This window comes from Giraffa tippelskirchi, chromosome 13, assembly GCF_054371585.1.
Source record: "Giraffa tippelskirchi isolate mGirTip1 chromosome 13, T2T-mGirTip1v1.2.pri, whole genome shotgun sequence".
Taxonomy (NCBI): Eukaryota; Metazoa; Chordata; class Mammalia; order Artiodactyla; family Giraffidae; genus Giraffa; species Giraffa tippelskirchi.
Window position 1 is genome coordinate 90781979 of NC_137287.1, and position 20628 is coordinate 90802606.

Below are 20628 nucleotides of genomic sequence, written 5' to 3' on the forward strand. Positions count from 1 at the left end.
CATGCATTGGAGAAGGAAATGGCACCCCACTCCAGTGTTCTTGCCTCGAGAATCCCAGGGACGGGGGAGCCTGGTGCGCTGCCGTCTATGGGGTCGCACAGAGTCAGACACGACTGAAGCGACTTAGCAGCAGCAGCTTGATAAAAGAAGGAAGCAGGAAGGAAGGTAGAGAGTGGAGGAAGAGAAAAGCATACTTACCTTCCAAGAATTAAGGTAAGAATTAAGAATAATATACATAAAGTACACAGTACAATGTTCACATGTGCTGGACACACTATTGAGAGTATCTGCCATGATGATGATCATGTAAAATTGCACGTTCCAGGGAATAGTATCTGAAGACCTGTCTACATTTGTTTAGCAAGTCACCTTCTACTTTACCACTAATGTACATTCAATTACTTGATTTCACTGACATCTCTGAGATAGTTGGGAAATTTCATACTCCTAGCCTTATAGTCCTAGACTGCCATTGTCACAGGCTTTTCCACTCGCTGTTTCCTGGGCCACTCCTTGGACTTTATGCCCTTCTCACATGTATATGTGACACTTTTGGTCTCTGTCACTAACAGCAGTTGGATCTGAGGTCATGTTTTGATTATGTTGCTGCCCAGCTCCTCCCAAACTTAGTGGTTTGAAACCACCTTTTTATTATCTCTCATAGTTTTGTGGGTTGACTTGATTCAGATGGATGGTTCTTATACTCCAAATAATGTTGGCTAGGACTGCAGTTACACGGGAGCTTGGATGGTCTGGTATATTCAAGATTTCTTACCCATATGACTGACAGCTGATGATGGCCATCCACTGGGAGCTCAGGTGGGCTGTCAGCTGGAGCACCTGCGTGTGGCCTCTCCATGCCCAGGTTGCTCGGGCTTCTCACAGCATGGCAGCTAAGTTCCTACAGGGAGAATCCCAACAATGAGTGTTTCAAGACAAAAAAATCAGAAACTTCCAGTCCTCTCAAAAACTTGACTCACCTGTGTTGTGTTATTGGTCAAAGCAGTCGCAGGCCAGCTCATACTCAAGGGAGTGAAGGAGTCAACTCCAGTCTCGATTCGGGAATGGTACACAGGGCAGGGAAGAAGCTGATGAGTGGCCATGTTACAGCAGGGTAAACATGACATTCCTTTAAATTTGCCTTCAGTGAGCCTGTCTTTTAAGAGGACCCTCACAGGCTCAAGGTTTATGTCTCCGAAGTAATTGTGGAAAAGGTGGTGAGACATCATTGGCCTAAACATCAGAACCTGTTCTGATTTGTTTTGGGTCCAGTTGTGTCAGTATATAAACTTGATACTATGTAATCTCTTATGAAAGAAAGTTGTTATCCAGTCTGCTTGTTAAGTTGCTCAGTCGTGTCCACTCTTTTTGACCCCTTGGACTGTAGCATCCCAGGCTTCCCTGTACTTTACCATCTCCCAGAGTTTGCTCAAACTCATGTCCATTGAGTCAGTGATGCCATCCATCCTGATGACAGGATCCCCTGTCATCCCCTTCTCCTCCTGCCTTCAATCTTTCCCAGCATCAGGGCTTTTCCAGTGAGTTGGCTCTTCGCGTCTGGTGGCCAAAGGATTGGAGCTTCAGTTTCAGCATCAGTCCTTCCAGTGAATATTCAGGGTTGATTTCCTTTAGGATTGACTGGTTTGATCTCCTTGCTGTCCAAGGGATCCAGTCTGTAGGGGAAGCTTTAAGCCTGTTTGTGACTATAACTAGCACAGAAGTTCTCAACTAAAGGTGACATCGTCCCTCAGGGGACGTTTGGCAACACTTAGAGTCATTTTTGGTTGTAAGAATGGTTTGGGAGCAGTGCTCCTATAACCTAGTGAGTAGAGACCAGAGGTGATGCTAAATATGCTACAATGCACAGGATAGCCCTTCCTCCACAGTAAAGAATTTTCCAGCCCCAAATGTCAGTAGTTCAGAGGTTGAAAAACCCTGAACTAGAGCACAGATTTCCCCCATACTGTCTTGTAAGTTCATACAGAGCACATTGCTTTTTTTTTTTTTTTTTAAATTTTAGTTGTGCTGGGTCTTCCTTGTGGTATGCAGGCTTTCTGTAGTTATGGCTCAAGGTGGTATCTTGGGCTTCCCTGGTGGATCAAAAGTAAAGAATCTGCCTGCAGTGTAGGAGACTCAGGTTTGATCCCTGAGTTGGGAAGATCCCCTGGAGAAGGAAATGGCAACCCACTCCAGTATTCTTGCCTAGGAAATCCTACGGTCGGAGGAGCCTAGTGGGCTCCAGTCCACAGAGTTGCAGAGTTGAACACAACTGAGCAACTAACGCATGTAGTATCTTGCATTGAAAGGTGGATTCTTAACCAAGGAAATCCCCAGAGTGCATTGCTTTTTATTCTCCGAGACATCTATTGTGCCTTTTATTTTATAGATTAATAAAACCTTTTACCTGAATATTTCCAGATTCAAATTGTAAGATTTCTTTAAGGGCTCTTAAAGCTACAATGTCTATTTATTTTTGTATTTAAATAATTTATATACAGAGATTGGATCAAGGTGGCCAGTATGGTTTCCACTCTCTTTTCTTTCCACCCTCTTTCCTCTTTCTTTTGAAATCTCTTCCTCCCACTTTGGAATCTAAGAAATAAAAAGAAAAAATTATATCTGTGTCTATATCTATACGTGACTGTATATCTCTATCTTTGTCTCTTTCCTGGAGAAGACAAAGGAGTGATCACTATGGACCAGAAACTGAGCTTCACTGAAAGGCTGTGTCACTTGGTCAGTTATGCTGTGATAGCAAACAATCCCTAAGTCTATTTTAAACTCTATAATTTGTTTCTCACTCATGTTGCATGTTCATTCTGTGCAGTCAGGCTGGCTCATCACCCCGGGAGCTAACCACTGTCTCGCAAGCTGCCGTTGCTATGTAGAGGGAGAAAAGAACTCCGGAGAGCCTCTCATTGGCAGTTAAATGATCCCTTCTGGAGGTGACAAGCATCAAGAATTATACTCACAGTCCATGTCCCCAAACTAATGATGTGGCCCCATTTCCACAAAGGAGCCAGGAAGTGCAGTCCTGTCATGGGCCTGGAGAGGGGAGAACCGGGTGTATTTGGCATATAGCCTTACTGATCCCTAAAAGGCCAAGGTAGAGCAGATCTGATGGAAAGAAGAAACCACAGCTCAGAGTGGGCACAGGGAGGAACTGTGGAGGTAGAGTGGCTCCTAAAGACACGGAGGAGGAGGGGACCTGTACCACAAATAGAGCAGTTTATTAGAGTCTTGTAATAGGGATAGCCTGGGAGATTGTTAGCCACCCATGCCCTAGAGCTGGAAGAAGTAAGGGTGTTCTATTTTAAAATTTAGGGGAAAAATTTTTTTGGCCATATTGTGTAGCATGTGGGATCTTAGTTCCCAAATGGGGGATTGAACTGGTGCCCCCTGCGTTGGAAGGGCAGAGTCTTAATCACTGGACTGCCTGGGGACACAGTTCATGTGCCATGGAAATGACAAAAAGTCTCCTCTATAAAGTCCTGTGTTCCAAGTCACTGTGCCTGATACAGTGCCTGGTAGATAGGGTGTGCTCAATAAATAATAATTGATTAAATGATAGCTGTAAATTTACCACAGGAAAAAAGCAATCGTTGCTGTTATTATTTATTGTCATCATCATCCTGTTATACTATCTCAGAGATAAGTTTGGTTTTAGAAACAAGTCGGTGTCTTGACCCCTTGTGAAATCACTTAAAGGCATTTCTCCCACCCAGCAACTGGCAGGATCCAAATGAAGGGGGTTGAAACCTAGGGCTTTAGATTCTCAGTTCAGTTCAGTTGCTTAGTCGTGTCTGACTCTTTTTGACCCCATGAACTGCAGCACTCCAGGCTTCCCTGTCCATCACCAACTCCCAGAGCTTGTTCAAACTCATGTCCATCACGTTGGTGATGCTATCCAACCATCTCATCCTCTGTCATACTCTTCTCCTGCCTTCAATCTTTCCCAGCATCAGGATCTTTTCCCATGAGTCAGTTCTTTGCATCAGGTGGCCAAAGTATTGGAGCTTCAGCATCAGTCCTTCCAATGAATATTCAGGACTGATTTCCTTTAGGATTGACTGGTTTGATCTCCTTACAGTTTAAGGTGTCATGGTCCAAGCACGAATTGGAAAAGAATTTCCAGACGTGAGACAGAGTGAGAGGGAAATAAAGTCTATTAGAGTGGGAGACGCTGTTAGAACAGTGGGCCAGCTCAAGGGAGAGCTGACAGGGGTCAGCCAGGGTTGAACAGGGGTCCTTAGTCCACTTTTATACCCAGGGTACAAGGAGTGGGATAGGGATCTTGCAGATCATTTGCTGATGTGGGGGAAGAGTAGGGCAAATACCTTCTCCCTATGGGATAGGAGGGGAGACAGGTTATACTGTTCCATTAATAGTACAACATGGGAGAGGGAAGGATGATAAGGGTCTGGTTTTTCCGTTCCTGCATTCCAAGACCCTCCATGGTTTTATCTGCTCTTTCGTCCTTGGGTCACCACACAAGGGACTCTCAAGGGTCTTTTCCAACACCACAGTTCAGAAGCATCACTTCTTTGGCGTTCAGCTTTCTTTATGGTCCAACTCTCACATCCATACATGACTACTGGAAAAACCATAGCTTTGACTAGATGGACCTTTGTCGGCAAAGTAATGTCTCTGCTTTTTAATATGCTGTCTAGGTTCATCATAGCTTTTCTTCCAAGGAGCAAGCATCTTTTAAATTCATGGCTGCAGCCACCATCTGTGGTGATTTTGGAGCCCAAGAAAGTAAAGTCTGCCACTGTTTCCCCGTGTTTCATGGCAACACAGAATTTTGAAAGAAACCTCCTTTTAAATTTGTATAGAGAAGGGAAAAAAATCTGACACTTGCAGTTTGTTTCCTCGTGTTACTTAAGAGAGAAAGTAAAAATGTCTGACACTTGCAGCCTATTTCCTCCATTTGGAGACCCCTAGCCTTCCTGCCTGTTACTCTCTCAGGACCTGATGCCATGATCTTAGTTTTTTGAATGTTGAGTTTTAAACCAGCTTTTTCAATCTCCTCTTTCAGTTCCATCAAGAGCCTCTTTAGTTCCTCTTCACTTTCTGCCATAAGGGTGATGTCATCTGCCTATCTGAGGTTATTTATATTTCTCCCGGCAATCTTGATTCCAGTTTGTGCTTCATCCAGCCTGGCATTTTGTATGATGTACTCTGCATATAAGTTAAATAAGAGTGACAATATACAGCCTTGATGTACTCTTTTCTCATGTTTCCCATGTTCCATGTCTGGTTCTAACTGTTGCTTCTTGACCTGCATACAGATTTTTCAGGAGGCGTGCAAGGTGATCCAGTATTCCCATATCTTTAAGAATTTTCCACAGTTTTTTGTGATCCACATAATCAAAGGCTTTGGCGTAGTTAATAAAGCAGAAGTAGATGTTTTGCTGGAACTCTCATGCTTTTTCTATGATCCAGTGGATGCTGGCAATTTGATCTCTTGTTCCTCTGCCTTTTCTAAATCCAGCTTGTACATCTGGAAGTTCTCTGTTCATGTACTGTTGACGCCTCGCTTGGAGAATTTTGAGCACTACATTGCTACCATGTGAAATGAGTACAATTGTGCGGTATTTGAACATTGTTCGGCATTGCTTTTCTTTGGGATTGGAATGAAAACTGAGCTTTTCCAGTCCTGTGGCCACTGCTGAGTTTTCCAAATTTGCTGACATATTGAGTGCAGCACTTTCACAGCGTCATCTTTTAGGATTTGAAATAGCTCAGCTGGAATTCCATCACCTCCACTAGCTTTGTTCAGAGTGATGCTTCCTAAGGCCCACTTGATTTCACACTCCAGGATGTCTGGCTCTAGATGAGTGATCACAGCATCATGGTTATCTGGGTCATTGAGATCTTTTTTGTATTTAGTTCTTCTGTGTATTCTTGCCACCTCTTCTTAATCTCTTCTGCTTCTGTTAGGTCCATACTGTTTCTATCCTTTATTGTGCCCATCTTTGCATGAAATGTTCCCTTGGTATTGTTGCAGGTTGGGGGACCCCTTCCAGGGCCCAAAAGTGGGCTCTTTTCTAACACTCGGAAATGAATTGTCCAAGGAGACACATGTACTGACAAAGCAAGAGATTTTATTGGGAAAGGGTGTTCAGGCAGAGAATAGTAGGTTAAGGGAGCCCAGGGGAACTGCTCTGCCACGTGGCTCGCAGTCTCGGGTTTTATGGTGATGGGATTAGTTTCTGGGTTGTCTTTAGCCAATCATTCTGACTCATAGTCCTTCCTGGTGGTGCAGGCCTTGCTCAACCGAGATGAATGCCAGTGAGAAGGCTTCTGGAAGGTGGTCCAACGTGTGGTATCTCTCCTTTTGACTTTTCCCGAACTCTTCCCGAACTCTTTGGACCACCACCACCACGGCTTATTAGTTCCGTGTTCCTTACCAGGACCTCCTGTTGTAAAACAACTCATGCAGATGGTTACTATGGTGCCTGGCCAGGGTGGGCAGTTTCAGTCATTGTGCTTTCCCTAACAGTATTTCTGATTTTCTTGAAGAGATCTCTAGTCTTTCCCATTCTGGTGTTTTCCTTTATTTCTTTGCATTGATCACTGAGTCAGGCTTTCTTATCTCTCCTTGCTCTTCTTTGGAATTCTTCATTCAGATGAGTATATCTTTCCTTTTCTCGTTTGCTTTTAGCTTCTTTTCTTTTCTCAGCTATTTAGATCCTGAGTTCCCTTTTTTCCTACCTGAGTCCTCATTTTCTCTTAACTTTCTTGTCCCCCCCACTATGCCTACTCTTCTTGCCCTCTCAGCTTGGAGAAGGGATGTCCCTGGTTCCCCAGGCCAAGCCTTCCTGTTGGTGGCCTCTGTCTGCATTGGGTCTGTGGAGGCAAAGGAGGTTGGGAGTGGGCTCTGGTCAGATTGTCTGTGTTTAAATCTGCCATGAACTCACTCTGTGACATTGGGCAAATTACTTTGTCTTTCTGGGCCTCATTTTCCTCATTTACAAGATCTGAGTAATACTAGTACATATGTCATAAGTCACTGTGAGTATTAAATGAGATGATGGTTAGAAAGGTCTTAGAATGGTGCCCAGCAGTTTGTTATTACCAACAACTGTGATCATGGCTGTCTACACTACCTCCCTTCCAAGCTCCATCCACATCTAACTCCTAGGACTCTCCCCAGAGTTTCACTGACCTGGATGGTGGTCTCTTTGACATTAGTTTGTTTTGTTTTGAATTAATTTCCCAATACTCCAGAGTCCCAGGTTATCATCTGTAGGACTGCTTTAGTCTCAGATATTTCTCACTTTTAACCCGCAAAGTTTCAAAAGTCATTTAGTGGCTCTGTGCCCTGGTTTCCTTTTCTGAGAAGCTGGAACAGTGCCTTTTTCTTCCCAACTCCCAGGGATTATGGTCTTCTTTCTTCTTTGTTTTCTTTCTTGGCTCCGTCTTTATTTTGTTCTATCTTGTGATTTTGTGTGTCCTTAAAGCCACCTTCAGTCCTCTATGGGGAAAAGTAGGGGTATAAATAAGTAAAGAACCACATAAATAAAGTAAAGAGTACTTATGAAAGCACTGAAAGAAGTTTAAAGCATCATACATATGAGACATTTTTAGCCAGTAAGTGTTATCAGTGGCAGAGGTTGGAAAATCACTTTGTCTGTTGAGCTTAGAAATGTTCAAATCATCGTAGACTTCATGTGATATCTATAGAAAATAAACTGTTAGAAAAACATGGAAGAGATAAACTTGCTTTGGTTCTTTGAAGATAGACGTTCTGAAATAGTTAAGTAGCAGAGTGAAGAATATACTTTTGAGACATGTAGCTGGAAGTTCTTAAAGAATTAACATAGCAATTATAATACATCTCTCACCCTCAGGAAGTGCTCACTGCAAAGGTCACACCAAAAAAATGATTACAAAGGGAGTATAAAGTCACCTACAAATTGTCATCACAATGGCTGACATTTATTGTTTTCTTGGCCCTGTCTCAGATAATCCTTCAGTAAGCAAGGGGAGAGATACTGTTTTCATCCCCATTTTAGAGATTTGTCTCTTTTGGCCAGCTGGCATGTGGGATCTTAGTTCCCCAACCAAGGATTGAACCTGTGCCCCTGCAGTAGAAGCACAGGGTCCTAACCTCTGGACTGCCAGGGAAAACCTCATCTCCATTTTAGAGCTGAGAAAACTGAGGCCCAGCCGAGTTTATTTAACCAACACTCCAGACCACCTTTGTGTATGGTCGTCAATGACCACATACACAATACTGCCCAAGTGACTCCCTCAAGCAGCAGTGCTTCTCAGGGTTTCCTCCAATACTTACACCATCAAGTTCTCTGTCACACTCCACAGCCAGGGCCAGGATAAGGGGAAATGGGTGACATTTTGCTTTGAATCCCATCTGGCTTGATCACCAGCCCTGGCCTTCTCTTCTCACTTTACTGGGCTTATTCTCATCTTCAGCATACACTCAATAGGCCCATAAGTATCCTCAGCATGTGCTCAATAAGCCTACAACACTTGTTACTCAAGAGGGGCTGAATTTCAACACAACATTCTTAAAGACCAGACAGGCTTGAAGACACTTGTTCTTCACCTTGTTTGATTGAAGATCCCTTCAACAATCTGAAAGATTTACAAAGACACACACACACAGACATAGGAATATTACTCAGCCATTAAAAAGAATGAAATAATGCCATTTGCAGATAGGTGGATGGACCTCGAGCTTATCTAGAGTTAAGTAACCTAGAGTTAAGTGAAGTAAATCAGACAAAGATAAGTGTCATATGATATCACCTAAATGTAGAATCTAAAAAATGATACAAATGAACTCATATACAAAGCAAATAGACTCACAGACATGGAAAACAAACTTATGGTTACCAAAGGGGATAGCAGGGGTGAAGGGGGAGATAAATTAGGAATCTGGGGTTAACATATACAAACTGCTATGTATAAAATTGATAAACAACAAGAAGCTACTGTATAGCATAGGGAACTATATCCAATGTCTTGTAATAACCTACCATGGAAAAGAATCTGAAAAAGAATATATATATATATGTATATATATATACACGTGTATATATATACATATATATATACACACATATATATGTATATATATATATATATATATATATATATATACATATATATGTGTGTATATATATATGTATATATCCCAGTGGAGGGAGAGGGGGACCTCAAGTGTAATATGTGGTTCTGGGGGCATCCCCACTAGGAACCTAGGCCTTGAATGTAACATTTAAAGGAATAAAACAGTGATGACAAGAAGAGGTGGTAGTGGGCTTGCTGTTTGTGGGGGTGGGAGCCTATCTCTTGCCTCCTCAATCAAAAACGAAAGCTGCCTGTCCCTATGATTTAGTCATTAAAATTAACGCAAAACAATATAGTTCCCAGAAAGAATAATCTATCTTCTACTCAGTTTCTTGTGTGTTTTTTACATGACTTTAAGGTCCCTGCCGGCTAGTTTTGTATGTTTAGGGTCTGCCACGTCCTGTATAATCTTCTGCTGTCTTGGACCTGGTCTGGCAGAGACTGTACAAGGACATTTTCGTGATGGCCTAACAGGAGTTCAACTGCAGACGTTGGCCTGGATGAAGGTGCCTGTCCCCTAATTCTGTAGGCCGGTGCACTTGACATTTTGCTACTGGCGTGGATACATGAATACATGTGTTGGTGTATCTAACAGGAATTTATGTTTAGAAGCAGGATCTTGTTCAATTTTGTATGAGATGTTTCTTGTTGACTTGGGAAACTTGAAGTGTTTGAAGGCAGTTGGGGTAAAAGCACCAGACAACCCAAGAGATGCCATATATTGACTCTTTGGCAGTTTATTTACTGAAAAGAGTTATGTGTTGGTGGTGAATAAGGCCTTTGCTCAGCGCAGGAATTCTTGTGAAGTCCAGGCAGCAGGAATCCTGGCAGTGTTCCACAGTGATCAGCTGAGGGTAAAACAAAAATTTTATAACAGTAACTCCAAATGCCCCCTTTCCCTTGCAGAAGATAGTATTATCTTGCTAGACTTAGGAAAGCTATATCTTGTGCCCAGCTCTTGGCCTAACAGTCACAAAGCTGCAGTAACATGGGTGTGTTTCCCTCGCTCACTGTCCCTCAATCAATACTCAATGGGGTATTGATTCTTTTAGTTTCTTGAAATAAAGAAATTTGACCTTTCTGCAAGTGGAACATTTTTCAGTTTCTTAAGATAGTGAAAAAGGTAGTTTGGGGCAGACAACAAAGTAGGAATATAAATGCTTGAACTCTCTGCTAAATTTGTGATCAGACAGAGATGAGCCTCCTGTGGTAGGACTGACAGCTGGGCCTAGCAACCTCCTTTTCTCTGTTGAATGGGAAGAAAGTACAGCTGTTGGGGTTTAAAGGGCTTTATCACTTTTTACCGGGTGTCCTTAGGCATGTTAAGAACTTCTGAGCCTCAGTTTTTCATCTGTTCTGTGGGAATAATAATACCTAACCAGTGGGGTTGAGACTCAATAAGTGTCACAAATGACAGCCCCACCCCACACTTTAACTCTTGTTTAAGCATCAGGCTCAATGGTTCATAATGTATAGAGTTATGGATTATACATCATTCCTCCATATTGAAATGATATTTGCTTGTCTTTTTTTCTTAATTGTATATCCCATATCTTGTGATGGTTAAGAGCATTGATCATTTTCCTATATTACTGTAAGAAAATAGATTATCTGCCATAAATGCCTGTGTCCATTTCCACTCTTACCAGTCAGGACTGAGTTTCGACAAACTACTTCCCAAGTTCTGAAGGAACTGGGTTTAGGGCTAAAAGAAATCAAATGGTAATCTTGGTGGAAATGGAACAGAGGCCCATGGTGTTGTCCCTGGAGCTGTTGAGGTCACTGGCATCTGCCTCTGGCTATGGACGGAGAGACTGAGCATCACCACGTCTCTTCAGTGTGATGGTAGAATTGGCTCTCCTAGCTAGCCCTCTTGTCTGCCTGTGCTGTGCTCATCAGTTAAGCTACCAGCATTCATTACTGGTGTCCCTGTTTTTGTTTCTGTGCATCCAGGGAATATAAGCTGAGTAACCTGAGGGTGGGAGAGGGTGCAGAGTGGCAGTGATGGTTGCCAGCCCTCTGTTGCTGTCCTCTCCACTGGCATGCCACACATTGTGTCCTTCCCTGCAAGACTTGTTTTTAGTACCTGAGAGCAAGTGGGGGTTCTGTAACCATCACCTGTAATTTTCCACCTTGACTCCTCACTGTGTTCATGAGCACACTGGCTTAGAAATCAGCTGGCTAGCAGCCACATGCCGGGCCAGTGCACCCTGCTTCCAGCTGGAGCACCACAGGGCTGTGTTCTTTGCAGTCAGCCTTTGCTTTGTATCCCTTTCCTCCTCTGGGCCAAGGGCAGCTCTTGGCCGCATTTGATTGTGCTTGAACTGTGATTTAGAATTGGAACGATGATATCACTTTGGTTTAGAAAAATTAAAATCCAGAAATATAGTGTAACTCCCAACTTCTGAAAATTATTTCTGAAAATAATATATAGGATACTTCATTATTCAAAGCAGTTTCATAATTTAGAGTCCTACTTCTGTGGAGTGTTCCCAATTTGGCAAGCCAGATATCCTAACATTATTTGAACACTGTTGAAAAAGTGGTGCCCTGGAGACTACCTTTTTAGACATATGGCCTTCCTTTGTCAGGCTTTGGGATTTGTGCCCCCTAGAAGCCATTAGGGGTTTCAGACAATGAGCTATAGAGAAAATCCAAAGTGTGTCTTTCTTGTAGACTTACTACTTCATCTTTGGAGGAAGGTTCCTACTTTGGAATATGTATGATAGTTATGATACTAGTGATGAAGGTTTAGTCATCTTTTCTACAAAGTTATTAAAATAAATAGCACAGAAGGGTATGAAAGGAAAAGTCCTGTGTCTCTTCAATATTTCTCCTTAGAGATGATTGTAAATAAATTTTATATATCTTTCTAGACATTTTCTCTGCAATTATAAACTTAAACATACATATAGTTATACATATGTATTCACAATACACATACGCCACACATATTACACATACACAAACAGCTCATGTATCTATTTTTTTAGAAATGCAGATAGAATTTTACTATACATACCATTTTGTATCTTACTCTTTTCACTTAATGCTATATTAAAGCACTTCCGATATTAATACATGTAGATCTCATATTTTTGGTGGCTGCATAGTGTTCCATTGTGTGGTTGGACCATAATTTACATAATGTGATGTCTGTTGATGGATGTTTAGGTTGTCTCCATTTTTTAACTCTCACAGTCTTGTTATGGGTTTCCTCATACATATCTTACTCAATGTATTTGATGGGTGAATACTCTTGTCAGTTGAATCATATCTTGAGAACTATATTGTTTTATTTAATTAATTTATTTATTTAGATTTTTTTTTTTTATGCAGACCATTTCTTAAAGCCTTTATTAAATTTTTTACAACATTGCTTATAAAGAAATTGCTTTAGTTTTATGGTCATGAGGCATGCTTAGCTCCCTAACCCAGGACCAAACCTACACCTCCTGAATTGGAAGGTAAAGTCCTAACCACTGGGCCATCAGGGAAGTCTCATGCTTTATTTTATTATTTTTAAAAATTATTTGTTTATTTATTTTACTTTTTGGTTGCACTGGGTCTTCATTGCTGCATGAGGGCTTCTCATTGAGATCATTTCTCTTGTTGAGGAACGCAGGTTCTGGGGCATGTAGGCTTCAGCAGTTGCAGCTTGCAGTCTCTAGAGTGCAGACTCAGTAGTTGTGGTATATGGGTTCCATTGCTACTTGGCATGTGGAATCTTCTCGGATCACAGATCGAACCTGTGTCCCCTGCATTGGCAGGAGGATTTCTATCCACTGTACCATGAGGGAAGACCCCATTATTTATTTTAGATATTAGTGATTTAGTAGATATTAGTGGAGAATATTTATAATGAAGCCTATGGGACCCAGGTTCGATCCTCGGTTGGGAAGGATCCCTGGAAAAGGAAATGGCAACCCACTCCAGTATTCTTGCCTGGAGAATTGCATGGACAGAGGATCCTGGTGGCTTACAGTCCATGGGGTCACAAAAAGAGTCAGACATGACTGAGTGTCTAACACACATACAATGACCAAAAAATGATCCCTTTAAGAAAGTATAAGAAACACATTTATAGATGGTGGAATGGCTAGAGAAGCCAGTTTAGTTAGATTGATCTTAATATTTTCTAGGAGTTATTTCATGGTAAAATATTTGTTTTAGAACATCAAATTAATATGCCATGAAGGAATTTAAGGGAGTAACATTTTTTAATGAGTTTTCATATTGGCAGATACAGAGCTCTGGCACATACATCATTAGAATGTTCTTCCAGAGGTGGAACTATGAAAGAATTTCTCATAAAAGGAAGTGAGAAATGTTGGGGTGGATTTTTCTTTCTAAGACTGTGTTCATAAGTGATTAAAGTGACAGCTTTTAAAAACTCACTAAAGAACTAGGTGTATGAGTAAATAGGAGAAAGGAGCTGAATGGACATGTATGCACAAAAATGAGGAACCCATTTTAATTCCATGAAATGAATGCTAACTACTGTTTAAAGTAAATGTTGATATCATTAACAGATATGCTCTCCTTAAACAGATTCCTTAGAATTAGATTCATGCAAATGAACTCAGAACAATCTGAGTTCACACTTAAATCCCTCTTTCCTTTTGTGGGCACAGCCCTACTGCCAGGTGTCAGTCTGATTAGCAGCGCCCGTGTTCAAAAAGCTGTGTGCCTCGCATGAGGTGGGTCCCCAGTGCCACAGTCCAGCTTGTTCCTGAATGGACTGCCACTCTGCCACCAAGAATGACCCTTGGCAGCTCCAGCTCCAGGTCAGGACTGATTTTCTTCTACTATAATTCTATGTCTTATAACAATGCATCCATCTTCCCCCTTTTGTTTAGATAACTCAAGTTTTCACTCCACATCAGTGATTCTCAACCAGAGGTGATTTTTGCCCCCAGGGGACATATGGCAGTGTTTGGGTAGTTTGGTTTCTCTTCCTCTCTCCTCCTCCTCCTTTTTTCTCCTTTTTTGAGGCCCAGCAGAGATTGGGCCATCTCTTTATTTTGCCAAGGAAAGATCTTAAAAACAGCATGTATCAGTTACTCCACAAATTTCCCATCATTTTGTGAAAAAAAGGATATTTTAATATCCAAAGTGGAAGAAGAATCTAATCCCAAAATAAAGATCCATCTTCTCCAGTCACTAGTTTTCTCACTTGGCCATGAGCTGGTGAGAATTTCATCACAGCTCAGCATGAGCTGAGCTCGAGCTGAGGCCACTGCTCAGGACTGTTTGATGTATACAGCATATAAAGCACTGCCTACTGTCCCCTTATACACAATAGGCAACTGGAAAATGGTAATAAATACTATTAATAACTATTTCTTAGAGATTACAATGTATAAAATTTGAGTCCTTCCTTCCATTTTTAAAAATTATAACATCTTTGAACAAGTGAGTGGGTAGCTGGCTATTCTTTTCTGTCAATTAAATTTTCTCTGGTGGAGACATTTCTGTAAAGTTTGTGAATCATATTTTTCGTAGATTACACCAAGATTCAAGTTCAGTTAAACTGTTTGTCTCTCTGCTTTATAGAGTAAATCATTAGGTTAGTGAGAAGTGATGTTTCTAACGTGTATCTTTCTTACTAGGTGTTAATACCTCACCAACATGCTGGGTTCTTTTCTGTTTTCTCCATATGGTATTGGGTTGTTTACTTGAACCCCTGATGACTGGATTCTTTAAAATGCAGTAGGTGTGTTGTTCATTCATCCAGTCAAGAAATGTTTATTGAGTGTCTGCTATGTGTCAGGCCCTGAGCTTGGCACCGGGCATACACAATGAGCAAAATAAAGACCCGGCCTTCAAGGAGCTTTTATTCTAGCACTGGGGTCCTGGTTAGAGGAGGGTACAGAAGGGATAGATACACAATAAAACAAATAAATAAGTACTACATCAATTGATGCTATGAAGAAAAGGCTTGCAGCACGAGGGTGCATTTTAAACACCACAGCTAGGAAAGGCCTCTGATATGTGACGTGTGTAGAGGCTGGAAGAATTTTAGTATTAGTGAAGTAAGTTAATGCTTTATCTTTTTTGCTTGTAAAGTTAATTCTGTGATAAAGAGTCTCTTCTATACTTTTCTTTGGAAGAGGAGAAAATGTAAATATCAGAAAATAGCAATTAGAGAAATAGTCATGTATTTATAGCACTATCTCCTCAAAGTACAAAGCAAAAAGAAACAGAAAGGACTGATGGTTGTTCTGGACTTTATACCAAGAATTAAACCAGCTTTTTTCAAAATACCTACTACTGCTTCTCATCCATGGCAGCCTAGGTGTCAATCCAGGAAGCATCTCTAAAGATGTTATTTATTAATATTGGAAAAAGTAAGCCTCATCTGTGGGACCCAAGAAGCTCAAAGAAAAGTACTGAGCACTCAGTGGTGGTTTATTTAGGAACATCTGTATATTTCCTGGTAAATGTTCCTGAATTTTAAGTGCTTCGGAACACAGCCCTATAGAATTAATTCCTTAACATAATTCCAAAGTCACAAAAGATTATTGAATTTTCTGCTTTTAGCTAAATGTTTGACTTTTGAGGCTGCAATTGGTAACATCCTTTTAAATAAGTTCTGCGCTTCCAAGGTTATTCTTTCTGACTACACACCACCAGAGGACCAGAGGGGACATCGCATTTGATCCAAGGTTGTCTGTTTCCATTCGTGCTCCTTGGGAATTTCTCTAGTTCAGGAATACATTCATCTCTGACAGGGAGCAGGCCTGGGGGCGGGGTGGGGGGGGGCGTTGGTCTTCTTTGTCTGCTAGCAGATGAGCTTGGTGGTTGATTTGATTGTACTAAGTGAGCCTCTTCAGCCTTGATTCTCCACATTGGCTAAGAATGATTAGCATCACCTGGGAAGGAGCCTTAATGATTTTTCTGATGCTTGGGACCCACTGACAGAGGCTTTGATTTAACTGGTATGGAGAGCAGCCTGGGGAATCAGGAGTTTTTAAAACCTCCTCAGGTAGTTCCAACATGCAGCTAAACTTAAAAACTACTGCCTTTAGAGCAGTTCTTCTTTAAATGTAATGTCCATATCAGTCACCAGTCTGTTTTAAAATGTAGATTCTAATTCAGTAAAGTCTGAGGTAGAGACCAATGATGTCTAAATAAGACTGTAGAGCCAGGGTCAGCAGACTCTGGCCAATGGACCAAACCTGACCCAAGGCCTGTTTTTGTACAGCCTTATGACCTTTTACAGGAAAAGTTTGCTAACCTCTGCTCTAGAAGACAGAGCCTTGATAAACCTCCTCATAACCGTTGAAAATTCCTTCTCAGTATTATCTGACTTTATGGCATGCCATAAGTGACATTCCTCACTTTATGGCACTTCTTTCTCTGTACTTTGAAATTTGTTTTTATATAAAAGTAATGGCATAACAAACTCTTTAAGGAGATGGGGATACCAGACCATCTTACCTGTCTCCTGAGAAACCTACATGCGGGTCAAGAAGCAAGTTAGAACCCTGTATGGAACAACTGGCTGATTCATGATTGAGAAAGGAGTACAACAGGGCTGTTTATTGTCACTCTGTTTATTTAACTTACACGCAGAACACATCATTTGAAATGCTGGGTTGGATGAGTTACAAACTAGAATCAAGATTGCCAGGAGAGATACCAACAACTTCAGATATACAGATACCACTCTAATGGCAGAAAGTGAAGAGGAACTAAAGAACCTCTTGATGAGGGTGAAGGAGGAGAGTGAAAAAGCCCGCTTAAAACTCAATATTAAAACTAAGATCATGGCATCCAGTCCCATCACTTCATGGCAAACAGAAGGGGAAAAGGTGGAAGCAGTGACAGATTTCCTCTTCTTGGGCTCTGAAATCACTGTGGATGGTGACTGCAGCCATGAAATTAGAAGACGATTGCTTCTTGGCAGGAAAACTATGACAAACCTTGACAGTGTGTTGAAAAGCAAAGACATCACTTTGCCAGCCAAGGTCTATATAGTTAAGACTATGATCTAGCTGATAGTCATGTACGGATGTGAGAGGTGGATCATAAAGGAGGCTGAGTGCCGAAGAATTAATGCTTTCAAACTGTGGTGCTGGAGAAAACTCTTGAGAGTTCCTTGGAAAACTAATAGATCAACGCAGTTAATCTTAAAGGAAATCGACCCTGAATACTCTTTGGAAGGACTGATGCTGAAGCTGAAGCTCCAATACTTTGGCCATCTGATGCGAACAGCTGACACATTAGAAAAGACCCTGATGCTAGGAAAGATTGAAGGCAGAAGGAGAAGAGGGCAACAGAGGATAAGATGGTTGGATGGCATCATCCATTCAATGGACATGAACTTGGACAAACTCCAGGAGATGGTGAGGGACAGGGAAGCCTGGCATGCTACAGTCCATGTGGTCTCAAAGAGTCAGACATGACTTGGCAGCTGATCAACAACAACAAAATGGCATAACTAGTAGAATTTGAAGCTCATGGGTTTTGGGTCATGGAAAGAAAGAAAGTGAAATCACTCAGTCGTGTCTGACTCTTGGCGACCCCATGGACTGTAGCCTACCACACTCCTCCATCCATGGGATTTTCCAGGCAAGAATACTGTAGTGGGTTGTCATTTCCTTCTCCAGAGGATCTTCTGGACCCTTTACTGTCTGAGCATGGAATTGGCTACAAATAGAAGTATTAATATTTTAAAAGAAATTTCTGCTCTATAATTACATTTTTAAAAAAATTCTTAAGTGATTTTATTATAGCACCAAAAAGATACATTTTCCTTGAATCACAATTTTCTGGTTTTAAATAAGGATTTCCTGGGCAGATAGATTCAAGAACCACTGAGGATTCCTCTTTAGAAACAGAAAAGTTCTGTGCCTAGGTTTGTCACTTACAACCTGATTGATAACAGTTGATATATATATTTTTGACTCATTGGAAAAATTCCTGATGCTGGCAAAGATTGACAGCAGAAGGAGAAGAGGGTGTCAGAGGATAAGGTGGCTGGTTGGCTGCCAGAGCTGGACTCAGGGAATCGCCCTGAAGGGATGAACGGGGTCGGTGAATGATGCAGCCTCTCATTCATTTGGACTGCATCTCGGCGGAGAAAATGATGCAGTCTCTCGCTCAAAGCACTGGGCTGCATGTTTATTTTAAGCATCAGGTTTTCTTTTATACTTTTACAAAAGCATTAGGTCAGAGGTATGACATCTTCAGTTTCCCCTCACCCATATTTACTGTCTCCATAAATCATTGTTGTCCTTCAGAGTTCCCTCTTAAGTGTCCTTGTGATAACATTGTAACTCAAGTTTGTCTCTGGGCTGTATATTACATTCCTCAGTTTATTTCTTATCTCTTTAAATCCTGCTATCCCCTAGTAACTTAAGCTCATCATTTCCTAAAAAGGCTTTTAGCTATTAATATCTCTAAAATACCTAGTTTCCATAAGCTATAGTAAAATATGCCAACACTACAACATACCTTAAACTTTTAGCTTCTAAGTATTCTTAATTATTCCTAACCCCTAAACTCAGCAAACTTCTTTTGCCATAAACATTCCCCTTACAGGCAGGTTTCAGATAACAATGTTTCGCATGGTCTCAAGCTGCAGCCTATGTGCTCATCCTGGAGCATTCTTTGTAAAGATCAATAGTTAACTTTATGGATTATAACATTCTTTCCAGCCAACTCAACCGGAAGAAGGAAAGGACAAGTCAGAATCACAAGACCTAACTCCTTCATCCCAGGACCGTGCCTGCGGGATGAGGAGAGGGGGTTGGGGCCGTGCCTCCATTTTGTCAGTAATACCTATCACAGCTCCCGACAGATGGCATCACCAATTCAATGGACATGAACTTGGGCAAACTTCGGGAGATGGTGAGGGACAGGGAGGCCTTGCGTATTGCAGTCCATGGGGTCGTAGAGTCAGACTAACTGGGCTATTGGACAACAACAACAACACATATATTTTGGCTGTGCTATGGAGCTTATGGAATCTTAGCCAGGGATGGAAGCTGCACCCTTAGTGAAAGTATGGAGTCCTAACCACTGGTCTGCCATGGAATTCCCTAAGTATTGATTTCAAGTGAAGTGCTGGATGAATGAATTATTGTGCTTCAAGGATCCATTCCCTATGGGTAAACAGGAGGCAGTGTGACTTTAAAATCAGAAAAATTGAGCAACTAATATTACTTAGGTCCACGTCTTCAGTTCACAGATGAGGATCTCAGACTCCAGAAAATGCAAGTCGGGGCCTGAGTGCCATAGCAAGATAATGGTAGAAGTGGATCTGGAACTTATTCTTCTGATTTGGTTCCTGGTTCATACTTTTTCTATGATATTATATTCAAGATCCAATATTGTGACTGAAATGCTTGACAGTATAAAAGGGCCAGTCTTAAAACTATCACAGCGGTTCCTTCGTGGTTCCGTGGTAAAGAATTTGCCTGCCCATGCAGGAGACAGGTTCGATCCCTAATCTGGGAAGATCTCACATGCTGCGGAGCAACTAAGTCTGTGTGCCACAACTGCTGAGCCTGCGCTTAGAACCTGGGAGCTGAAACTGCTGAAGCCCACATGCCTTAGAGTCCATGTTCCACCAGAGAAGCTACCGCAGTGAGAAGCCCTCACACCACAAGTAGAGAATAGTCCGCACTCATGCCAACTAGAGAAAAGCCCGTGCAGCAATGAAGACCCAGTATAGCCAAAAATAAATAAAATTATATATATATCAAGAAACAAAACTATCACAGATCTTCCTATTTCTTTACTCGCGGTGTCCATGTTTTCCTTTAAAACCTTGAGGATATTTATAAGAGCTATTTCAAGTTCTTGTCTGCTCATTTCATCATCTCTGTCCTTTCAAGATCTAGTTCTACTGATTGATTTTTCTTCTGGATATAAGTCACATTTTTCTACCTCTCATGTCTACTTAAGTTCTACTAGCTGCTTGGACTTCATGATATTATGTTGTTGACATCAATTTTTTTTTTTTTTTTTTGCAGTCTTTAAAAAGTACTGAAGTTCATTTTGGCAGACAGTTATGTTACTTGCTCATCAACTTGCTGTTTTTCAGGCTTGTTTTTAAGTTCATTAGGGAGATTTTGGTGTAGCCTTTACTCAGTGCTTAGTTTAGCTCATTACCAAGATGTGGCCTTACTGGATCACTACTGAATGGTCAGCAAGTTTTCTTCCTTAAGGCTGCCAGAACATGGCAGTCTTCCAGCCCTGTGCAAGGTTTTGGTCTTGTTCAGCTCAACTTCCCTGGCTTTACCTGGCATTATGGAGTTTCACCATAAGTGTGCACAACTTGGTGCTCAGGTATTGTTCAGCTGCTCAGTCTTGTCTGACTCTTTGTGACACCATGGACAGCAGCACACCAGGCTTCCATGTTCTTCACTGTCTCCTGGAGTTTGCTCAAACTCATGTCCATTGAGTCGGTGATGCCATCCAACAATCTCATCCTCTGATGCCTCTTCCCCTCCTGCCCTCAACCTTTCCCAGAATCAGGGTCTTTCCCAATGAGTCGGCTCTTCACATCAGGTGGGC

At 41.5% G+C, this 20628-nt stretch overlaps 1 protein-coding gene across 6 annotated transcripts in view; it reads left to right on the forward strand.

Annotated features, from left to right (window-relative positions):
* The window catches only part of SHLD1 (shieldin complex subunit 1), a 106201-nt gene that overhangs the window by 36715 nt on the left and 48858 nt on the right, over positions 1 to 20628 (forward strand). For 2 of the 6 annotated variants that reach the window (XR_014072982.1, XR_014072981.1), the window contains exon 3: positions 13734 to 13886. The exons of the other annotated variants lie outside the window; for them this stretch is intronic. The gene's annotated coding sequence lies outside the window, so the exon portion shown is untranslated. The remainder of the gene's footprint in view (positions 1 to 13733; positions 13887 to 20628) is intronic. 6 annotated transcript variants of the gene reach the window in all.